We start from the raw sequence: 10340 nt of genomic DNA, 5'->3' as shown, positions 1-10340 counted from the left end.
CTAAACTTGAGGCCTCTTGCTGAGATTCTTGAACACAAATTTTGGCTCTTGAGAGTGTTCAACTTGTGGTTTGTGAACTAGAAGAGCATCTTCTCTTTAAATGATAATCTTTGAGCTTTTGTGCCATCTTCTTCTATCTATTTTCTTTTCTTTTTTACACTGTTTTTCAAAGTGTTTTTAATCTTAAAAATGTGATTTTAAGTCACAAAAAATAGCAGGGGCTATCGCCTTTCTTTGGCTTGCTTACTAAGTTTCTTTCCTTGCATTTTTGTTTAAGTTTTCTACGCTTTTCAAAATGATTTTCAACAGTGTTTTGTGCTATTTAGGGGTTGTTTAGTGCATTTATTTAGTGTATGCTTTGAATACTATGTTTGTATTATTGTAAGTTCTCATGGATTTGGGTGTTTAGGCCATAGCCACCAATCTATTTGAGTTGATAGCTTTCTTTATATAGTTTTCATGTAAATATTCCCACTTGTAATAATCACATTTGCATAATCATCTCTATAGTATTCCTCATTTCTTTATTTCTTTGATTAAGAGTTATATCAAATAAAGCATTATTGCTTAAGGCATAAGAAAAAGACTTTCCATGTTTAATGGTTTAATCTCTTCGGAGGTTCTTTACCAAGGCATTACATCTCTCTTATGCTAAGCACAACTTCTTGTTTGACATTTCTCTTTATCACCCGTGCATTTACTTCTAAGGGACTCACTTTCCAGTTTAGACCCTTGGAAATCATAAAGGAATGTTTCACTATTGCTTGTTATCAGTTTTGGATTTAGGGTTATTATCACCCCATTCGGGTTTGACTCTGAATTCATTATCGCTCGTAAATGAGTTTGATTCCTGCTTTATAATTTCCCCCATAGAAAAGGGCTTGAAAAGCTCATTTCTTAGGTTAAGACAATGCTTGATACTCTTTATCACTTTTTGTACTTAGTGGACGTAATTATCACTTTTGGACAAAAAAAAGAAGAAAATATAAGAATTGGAAAGGTAATGTAAAAAGAGGCTAATGAAATTAGAGTAAAAAAGATAATAAAATTGAATTGGGTTCAATCAGGCATTATATTGAACCTATTGTGTCTTGGACCATTGCATACTTTTTAGTGATGTTCAATGATTCATGAAACAATGTCCATTCCTTTCCTTAAGGTAACTCCATGGTAGGGAGGAGGTGTTGTTTGTCTTTTGTTTCATTTTATTGAGCTTTTGTCCTATCGGTTCATGGATCATCACGTAATAAATTTGCAACAATTGATGATTTGTGAATCGAATCTACTCATCCCTTGATCATCTTCACGATAGGGAAGGACAAAGAGGATAAACAACTCCTAGAAACACACTGTTTTTGCTCTATTTCAACTCTGCGGTAGTAGGGCATTTCCCAAAAAGTAGTAGCCAGTCGGCCACCATTCTGTCTGGCTGACCACTTTCCAAAGCCGGCTGGCCACCTATTTTGTATAAACAGTGCCATTTTTGCAGCAAAACAGAGCAGAATCTAAGGCCAAAATAGAATAAATTTCTGACTGCAAACATAGCAGATTCTGACAGCAAACAGAGAGGTTTCCTGAAGGATATTCTCTGTTGTGTGCGTGCGACTCCTTGCCTCCTGTTCTCGTCCTTTAAATTAGTGCTTTAATATTTAGTATGTGTAATTAAATAGTTGGCTTCATTTGAATTTGTAATAGCTAGTTAATTTAGTTAATTCATTTGATGTTTATAATAATTAGTTAATTAGGACATTTATTCAAACCCTCTCGAGCGAGGACATATTTGTAACACTTGTAATATTTATGTCTTCCAACCCCATTTCTTTCTCCCATATATTTATATGCTTATCGTGGTAGCATAATAATTTTCCTTTCATATCATTGTCATGTGTTGTATCCATTTTTTGCATGCATTGGGTTCGGTTCATCATTCTAACATTGTTGTCATTTCCTACTTACTTGAATACATGTGCTACCACATGTTTTGAGTTGATTCATATGACATGTTAAAAATCGAACCTAGTAGTTGCATTTTGTATGTGTTGCATTAGTCACTTGCATATTAGAGCATGCATTGTTCTAATTATTTTATTCTCTTTGGCTTGCCTCGATTGGGTACTAGGTGAGCATTTTCACATTAGGATATCACATGTGTGTTTATGTTGTCATATCAAGCATAATACCATGAGACAAAGTGCTTATTTGAAATATCTCTTTGAATGCCGGTGGATGAAGGCTATTTCACTTAGGTTGGGATGATTTTGATTAATGTATATATGAGCTTGCTTTTTCAGGTAGCATATATTCAAAACTCTTTTAAAATAAAACATGAAATCAAGCATTCCAAAGTGGGTGACGTAGTCTATACTTATGCACCTCACATAATAAGTTAGCATAATAACCAGAACAAAAGCATATATTGTACATAAAAATCACATCATGATTAGTAGAGGCCGATCTTTGACTGGGTAAGGGGGTGCTCAAGTCATGACCTTCCACTCTCATACCTAAGTTCCTGAGCCAAGAGACTTTGGTTATGACAGACAAGTGGCCTTTGGCACGAGTCACAAGTTTTCTAAATTTTTCAAAAATATTTAGGCAGTGACTTTGAAATCTGGCAAAGTAGTCAATTTCTGGCATCTTTGATGATAAATGGATTTTTTAAGATATTACCAGATTTGGACTCTCATTTATGTTTTTCTGTTTCACATTGCACTTGTGAAACCAGATCCAGAACCATGGGGGTCCGAACTGTAGGGCTATCGTATCCGAGGAGACTAAACCCTTTCGAGGAGTACGAAAAACCAGCTACAATTTCTGGCAACTCTGCTGGGGATTTAGAGAACTTGACTTGGACTTCATGATGTGAAATTTTATCTACCTATATATGTTCTTGCATTACATTTGCATTGATACTCTTAAGTCGCTGTGTTTTCCATCTGCTATTCTTAGACAGCTTGCCAGAGGCTTGCCTAAAAAGCTTGCCAAAAGGCTGGCCGGTCGTGTGCTCTGCCATGTTGGAAACAAAACCCTTGGATCTGGATTATCGCCGTACCGCTTGATTCTCCTTTCATTTCTCGATGTTAGGTACGAGAGGTATATTAGGTAATCTTGTCGAGGTACCCCTTTTGACCAATCGGCCTAGTTGCATATAGTAAAGCCATAGCAACTGTTGCAACATAATACAGGATGCTCACCCGTATGCAGGATTTTGTGAAACTGCTTTCTAGAAGTATTAAAACCCTAGATAATGTCAAATCTAAGACAGAGTAACCTTACCCCCCTCATAGGGGTGTTTTGGCTCTCTTTACCAGGTATGTGCTTTACAGTGAAACTGTACAGTGGTGCTTCATATTAGTGGTACAGTTGGTATCAGTTTGTGGGGTAGAATTCAATGGGGAGTCCAGTCCTACAGCTTTGATCATATCTGTTCTGATGAATCTTAGTTGAGGTGTTGTCCGATTTCTGATTATTGATTTTTTCTTTATTTCTTTTGCTAGGTAGTCTAAAACCATAGCTTCAGAAAGTTTTGATATCCCCCAAGTACTTTGGACCCATATCGGAAGACTTTGTATGGTTAGAGATCTTATTTGTGGACAGCTTGTGTTTGCCTCATTGTCACCAGTTGCAAGATGAAGAAGGGTTAGACAAAGTTCACCAGTTTAGCTATTTCAACAATCACCCCTCAGCTCACCTATACTTAGTCCACCTCAAGCACAACTACCTACTCCTAGAATAGCTCAGTATCCCTCATTAGATTTGGAAGACTTACTAATTCATCTGCAGTAGTCGGTCGACTCACTCCAGTACAACATGGCCCGTCATACTGAGATCACGAACAGGTTACAACAATAACAACAGCAACCAGCTGTGGCTTCTGCTTCGCATGCACCTAACGGGACTATCCTTATACTCAGTACCACTGCCAATACGGTTACCGCTCAGGATCCCCAAGCCGAGGGTGTTTCAATTTTTCCCGTCCAGACAGACCCAATCCCCATACAAACATCTAGAGCCCTAGTTTACTAAACTGAGGCACCTTTTGAATTCGAGGTTGACCCAACCATGCTCAAAGTAGACAAACTGGAAAAACTGCTCAAGAAGGCACAGAGGGTTAACTCCATTCCAGATATAGCGGATGAGTATACTGAATCTGTAGTTACTTTGTCAGAGCGGTTCAAAATGCCATATATTGACTACTTTGATTGTGCTAGGGACCCAATGGTACATCTACGTCTGTTTTATGATATCCTGTGACCAATGGGTTTGACCAAACTGAAGAAGTTGTCGCTCTTCGGTCGAACCATATCGGGTATAGTTACCATCTGGTATGCTAAGTTGGAGGACTCGGGGAAATAGAGTTGGGAGGAACTAGATAAATCTTTCATTACTCAATACTCCTACAACATGTAGATCGAGGTCATAAGTCGTGATCTTGAAGCAACGCGTCAGGAGCCAAAGGGGGGTATCTCTGAGGTTGTCACTTGATGGAGGGCTAAGGCATCAATGATGACCACTCGACCCACAGAGAAAGACCAAATTCAGATGGTTGTCGAGAATCTTCATGGCAAGCTGCTGCAGAAAATGATTGTTCCTTCCTTATTTACCATTAAGGAACTTCATGAAATGGGAGTTCAAATTGTAGATGCCATGAAATAGGGCATCATCACAAATGACAAGGAGCTGGCCAAGAGACCTTTTATTCACAATTCCAATGCTGCTAGTGGTAGCACAGCTGCGAGGCCTTCAAAAGTGAGTGTTGTCACCACCAACAAAACTGCCGACCCCTTTGCCAATATGAGCCCACAAACTTCCAACCCTACTCAACCTCCAGGTAGGACTTTCAACCAGCTCTACGTGACTCTATCTCGAGCTATGCATGTGTTAATCAAAAAGGGGCATCTGAAACCCCTAGAACCTCGACCACTTTCAGACCCTCTTCACCCAAGCACAATCCCACCAAATACTATTCTTTCCATCAACAGCACAGCCAAGAAACGAACTGGTGTTTCTGCCTATGTCATGAGATTCAAGATCTCATCGACGACAAAGTCATAACTCTACGCCAAAAGCCAAATGTAACCACCAACCCACTTCCCGTCCACAACCAAGTCCCCCCACCCAGAAATATCCACCTCATCCATACACTACCACCCACCTTCGACCTGAGCGTCAATATCACCCCCTCCCACCAACTAAAACCGGTGTTGTTCATCCCTGAAGGCACAAACTTGTGCATGATGAACACATCCAACCCACAACCTGAGCCTCACAAATCTATGGTGACAACGCCTGAAGAAGAGGAGGTTTTGACCTCGGAGGGAGGTGTCGGTCTGTCGTTGGAAGTTCCTGGGGAATTATCTGAGGGAGAGTATGACCCGAGCCACTACATTGTTCCTGTTACTCAAACCAGGCTTGAGGTAGTATTGCCGACCTCAGTGGACATTAATGTGGTTAGAGAAGACGACCCAACCCAAAGGTTTTGCGGATCTTAAGGAAGATTTGGACACCTCCAATTCTTCGAAGAACAAGACCAAGGCAATGTGCAGATCGGTTAGTTTGATATGAGTCTGTCAACTGGTAATAGGGGATGGCTAAGAGATGAATCTAACAAACAAGAGAAAACCGGAGTTAAACTAGAGGAAAATAAAGTTGGGGCAGCGGTGGTAGCTAGAAAACCAAAGAAAAAGGGAAAGTACCAGAGAGCAGTCGTACGGAAAAACAAACCCAAGAATTGGGTGTTGTGAAAATGACAGACATTGAACAGGAAGCTGTACTGGGGCAGTTTGAATGGGAGAGGATTGAAGATAGCCAAAAGGCCGCAACATCTTGTCGCCTTGAGGGGGATACTTGTCTTGTGGAGGTGATCCAAGTCGACTCGGACAACTGTTTGTCAGCAGCTGAAGGTGAGTGGTGGGACGATAGTGATGTCACGTCCCAAAACTGCCCCTATGAGTTTAGTGTCGTAACTAGCCAGTAAGCTATAATTTCCCAAGGCCTGTTTAGCAGTAATGATAATAATAAATTATAAATAGGCTGGCGAAAGCCAACTAATAAAAAGAGAATTCCCAATGAGCTGTGAGGACCTGAATAAAAATAAACTTTCATATACATTGCCACATTCATGACCACTTATGAATAAACACATATATAAGACAATATGCGAGTTAGGGATTTAATCCCGTCCTCAAGGACAGTATAAACAAAAGTCTTAAACATTCTTTACACTTAGCGAAATCAAAAGGGTAGATTTGAACCACTCAAAACGCCTTGACACGTGAAGGTTCGTAACCTCGCTATGAGGCACAATAGCTAGCTTGACAAAAACAAGGGCTCAGGTTGGTACCACTAGCTTTGTTTCGGTGCTCAATCACCTACATATATATAATAAACTGTGAGCTAAGCCCAGTGAATAACAAGTGTGTAAAGAGGTTAAGAATGAGTGTCCTTTCAGTACACAAAACAGTCATTATTTATTCGGTCAGTATTTCATATTTCATGTCATATCCGTCATTTAGAAAGCATAGCAGTCATACGTGGTACATCCAATAGCAGAACAGTATAGTAGGTCTTAGAAGACCGAACAGTCAATTGAAGACCATCAACAGTAAACAGTAGTTCCAAAAATTGGAACTGGCAAAGATCTCTGTAACAATAGCAATAATAGTAACAGTAGCAGTAGCAGTAATAGTCAGTTGCTATGGATGCCACCAGTACAGTTCAAAAATAGGAAAAACATTCATTCAGTAAACAATATCATTTCAGAAAACAATACAGTTAATCATTCAGAAAATAATTACAATTGAACGTAGCTTTACAACATTGTTACTCACAGTTGGTTCCAAAGCAATAGACGGAGTTAGGCGATTCAGATGTCTTGTAGTGCGTGACTTATATAGTTACAGAATGAACACGTACTGAATTACACACCCGGGATCATTAACTTAGTTCTTTCTTATCTTGGTGTGTTTCTACACTTTATCCTCATTACTAAGTCTTAATCTTGGCCTAGAAATGCCTAGGATGCAATGAGGATGCTAAAATGCACTTGGACATGTTTAACAAAACTTGCTGAAAACAGGGGTCCCGCTCGAGCGCAACTTCCCTCACTCGAGCGAACATGCAAACATGTGAGAAGACGCTCGAGTGTGACTTCTCTCACTCGAGTGGTTTGTAAACTTTTGCAAAAGTACTAGTTGACTGAAATCTTCACTCGATGACCGCTCGATTGTCGTTTGAGCGTAAGACTCATGCCCCCGCTCGAGCACAACTCTTGCCGCTCTAGCGGTCTGCAAATCATGCAAACTTCTAGGAGCATGTATTTCATGCTCGAGCGGACATTAGGTCACTCGATCGGATGTGTAAGTTCACAGAGTGGCCGCTCGAGTGCAGATTCTGCCGCTCGAGCGGAAGTGTAGAATCTAGAAACTTATCCTTTTGGGGCCAAAACTTCATAAAACATCTAGAAATTTGTAGGCTATCATAAATTGAAGATCATTTTGCCAAATCAAGGCCCAAAATATGCCAATTGCTCAAAACTCAAACTTGAAATTGGGAAAATATGTCATTACATACCATGCATGTAAAGATACAAGCTCAAGCTTTTCAAAACATGACCAATAAGGTAAATTGGTAGAAAACAAGATCAATTCTCAATACTAAGTCAAGATGAGCACATGCATGTATGACTTGAGTGAAATTCAAATTCAAAATGTTATGATATATGCATGCCTGAATGGAATTCATCTATTCAAGCTTAATTCTAGCTTAACTTAGCTTGCATGCTCAAGTTGGTCAATTACCACCATGCGCTCCAATTAACCAAGAATTCATCCTAATTAACCCTTTATCTTAGAAGATGATTAATGTAGGAAGTTCAATTGTAAGAAATTTAGATGATAGTCTTACCTTAACTTGATAAATTTTGAAGAATTAATTTTCCTCCTTCAAGGTTTCTCCTCTCCTTTCTCTTTTCTTCTCTCCCTATTCTATGTTGAACTCTCAAAACCTCTCCCTCTCTCTCTTTACGTGTATACACCTAGGTTCACCAAGTCCACTACTCATCTTTGTTAACTCTTAGTCAAATTGATGAGTCATACTCAAATTCTTTGATTACACACACACACAGAGTTCATACTAAATAAAAAAATAAATCATCTAAACTAATTTAAATTCAATTCACTCAACCCAAATTAACTCTCATCGTATTATACTCTTAATTACACTAAATTTAATTATACCGAGGTGAACTAGGCTCTAATTCATATCCAATTATTTAATTCTAACTTGTTAAAATTAATGAATCAGACAGGTTTAATATTCACTTTCACCTGTCTGTTCACAATAACACAGTGTAAACACTTACAAGGCATAACAATAACACTTCATCGCGTATAATCGTATAATTAACAATAAGCACATAATCAATTTAATTAATCTGCTTAATTAAGGAGGCGGTTGTCATAAGTGATTTTCATATTGTCCATACAAATGAAGACTGGGGAGATCATATCCGAGACAATACTTGGTATTCAGAGGAAATAGAGAGTGAACAGTATTTCAAACCTCCACATTTGGATCAGGCTAAACCTTCAAGAAAAGGCCAGGAGCATGAGAAGGAAAATGAGAAGAAGCTAGATGATGAGCTAGGTTTTGAAACAACTCAAAAAGATCCAGGCTGACATTTCCATTTGGGGCTTCCTCATGGCTTTCCAAGCATAGTGACAGGCAGTTTTGTCAGCGATGGATAAGGCTAAGTTGTCCATTGATACTACACCAGAGCAGCTCGTCAACGTGATCTTTCCAAGTAGTACCAAGCCTATGCTCACATTTTCCGATAAAGAGTTGTCGCATGAAGGATCGACTCACAATAAGCCACTGTCCATATCTATTGAGTGCAGAGAAAAGTGGGTTCTAGTGGTTTTAGTGGACACGGGCTTGGCTATCAATGTATGTCCTTCTCGCAGCGCCTATGCAATAAGCCTAAAAGTGATCCAGGCATATGACAATACAAGAAGAGAAGTTATGGGAATGGTGAAGGTGCAGGACCAAATGGGCCCTTCCGAGCATGAGATTCAGTTCCATGTACTTGATGTGCTAGCTACCTTCAACCTACTTCTAGGGAGGTGTAGCTTGCTTTTTGTGCTCCTTTTGGATAAGATTAGCCCTACAGTTCAAACTCTCGTGGTTCTGAATCGGATTCCATAAGTGTAATGTGAAATAAATATACATGAATGAGTCTAAATCTGGAAAATCTTTTGGAAAATCGATTTTCAATCCAAATGCCAAAAATGGACTGCTTTACTAGATTATAGAGTCGCCACCTAAATATTTTGAAAAATTTAGGAAACCCAAGACTCGTGCCAAAGGCCACTTATCCATCATCAAAAAAGTGTCTTGGCTTGGGAACTTAGGTATAAGAGGGGAAGGTCATGAATTGAGCACCCCACTCGGCCGATCAAAGATTGGCCTCCACTAATCATGATGTGATTCTTATTTATATTAGATGCTCTTGTTCTGATTTATTAGGTTACGTGTAGACACCCCATTTTCGACCGTCATTAAGACTTGGGCGCCACTGATTAGATCATTCGATGGTGCAGGCTATGCTATGCAAATGTTCGATTTCTTCAGCAAGGAGAGCGCCAAATCCTAACCTTACACCCCATTTTTGGACCAAAACTATTTTGACCAAAATGATTTTTAGACCTTAAAACCCTCTCTTTCAAAACATTTTTGAAAAAGTTTCTATGATGTTTCGAGGCTCGCATTTCGTTAAATGTTGCGATTTTCAGTAAACCGAGCAAGGACAAAGTTGAAATACATGAAAGAGAGGTGAACTCTTTGAAAAACATCTTTCAAAGCACCTTATTTAGAGGTTGGGGGTTCAAGAAAAGAAGAAGAGAGGGAAGAAACCAAGTTGGGGGAGAAGATAGGCAAGAACCGTTAAGAGAGAGTCAAGCAGCCTTCACTAAATCAGGCCTACCCATTTGTACACTTGGATTTAAGCTATAAGGCCACCACCATTGGAAAGTGGACTTCTAGGGCTTCATTTTACATTCAAGTATCGCCTCAAGCCGAGGGCAGATGAGGGAGATGTGGCTAGTTGAAGTTAGGCATCAATCTGGTTGGACCGAAACTGAGCAGTCTTCACTAAAAGAACGATATCTCTTAGCACAGTTGGACTTTTGATGTGAAGGTTCCACCATTGGAAAGAAGACTTTCGGGGCTTCCATTTAGTCTAAAGAATGACCTGAAAAGGAGTACAAATGAAGGAGTTATACTTGTCTGAAGTCGGGGACAGGGACAAGTTTTTTCTATCGGTCACTGGTGGAGCGTGCCGA

This window comes from Camellia sinensis, chromosome 12 (assembly GCF_055761805.1).
Source record: "Camellia sinensis isolate YWXY chromosome 12, ASM5576180v1, whole genome shotgun sequence".
In the NCBI taxonomy this organism is placed as follows: domain Eukaryota; kingdom Viridiplantae; phylum Streptophyta; class Magnoliopsida; order Ericales; family Theaceae; genus Camellia; species Camellia sinensis.
Note: the sequence above shows the minus strand (reverse complement) of the source record.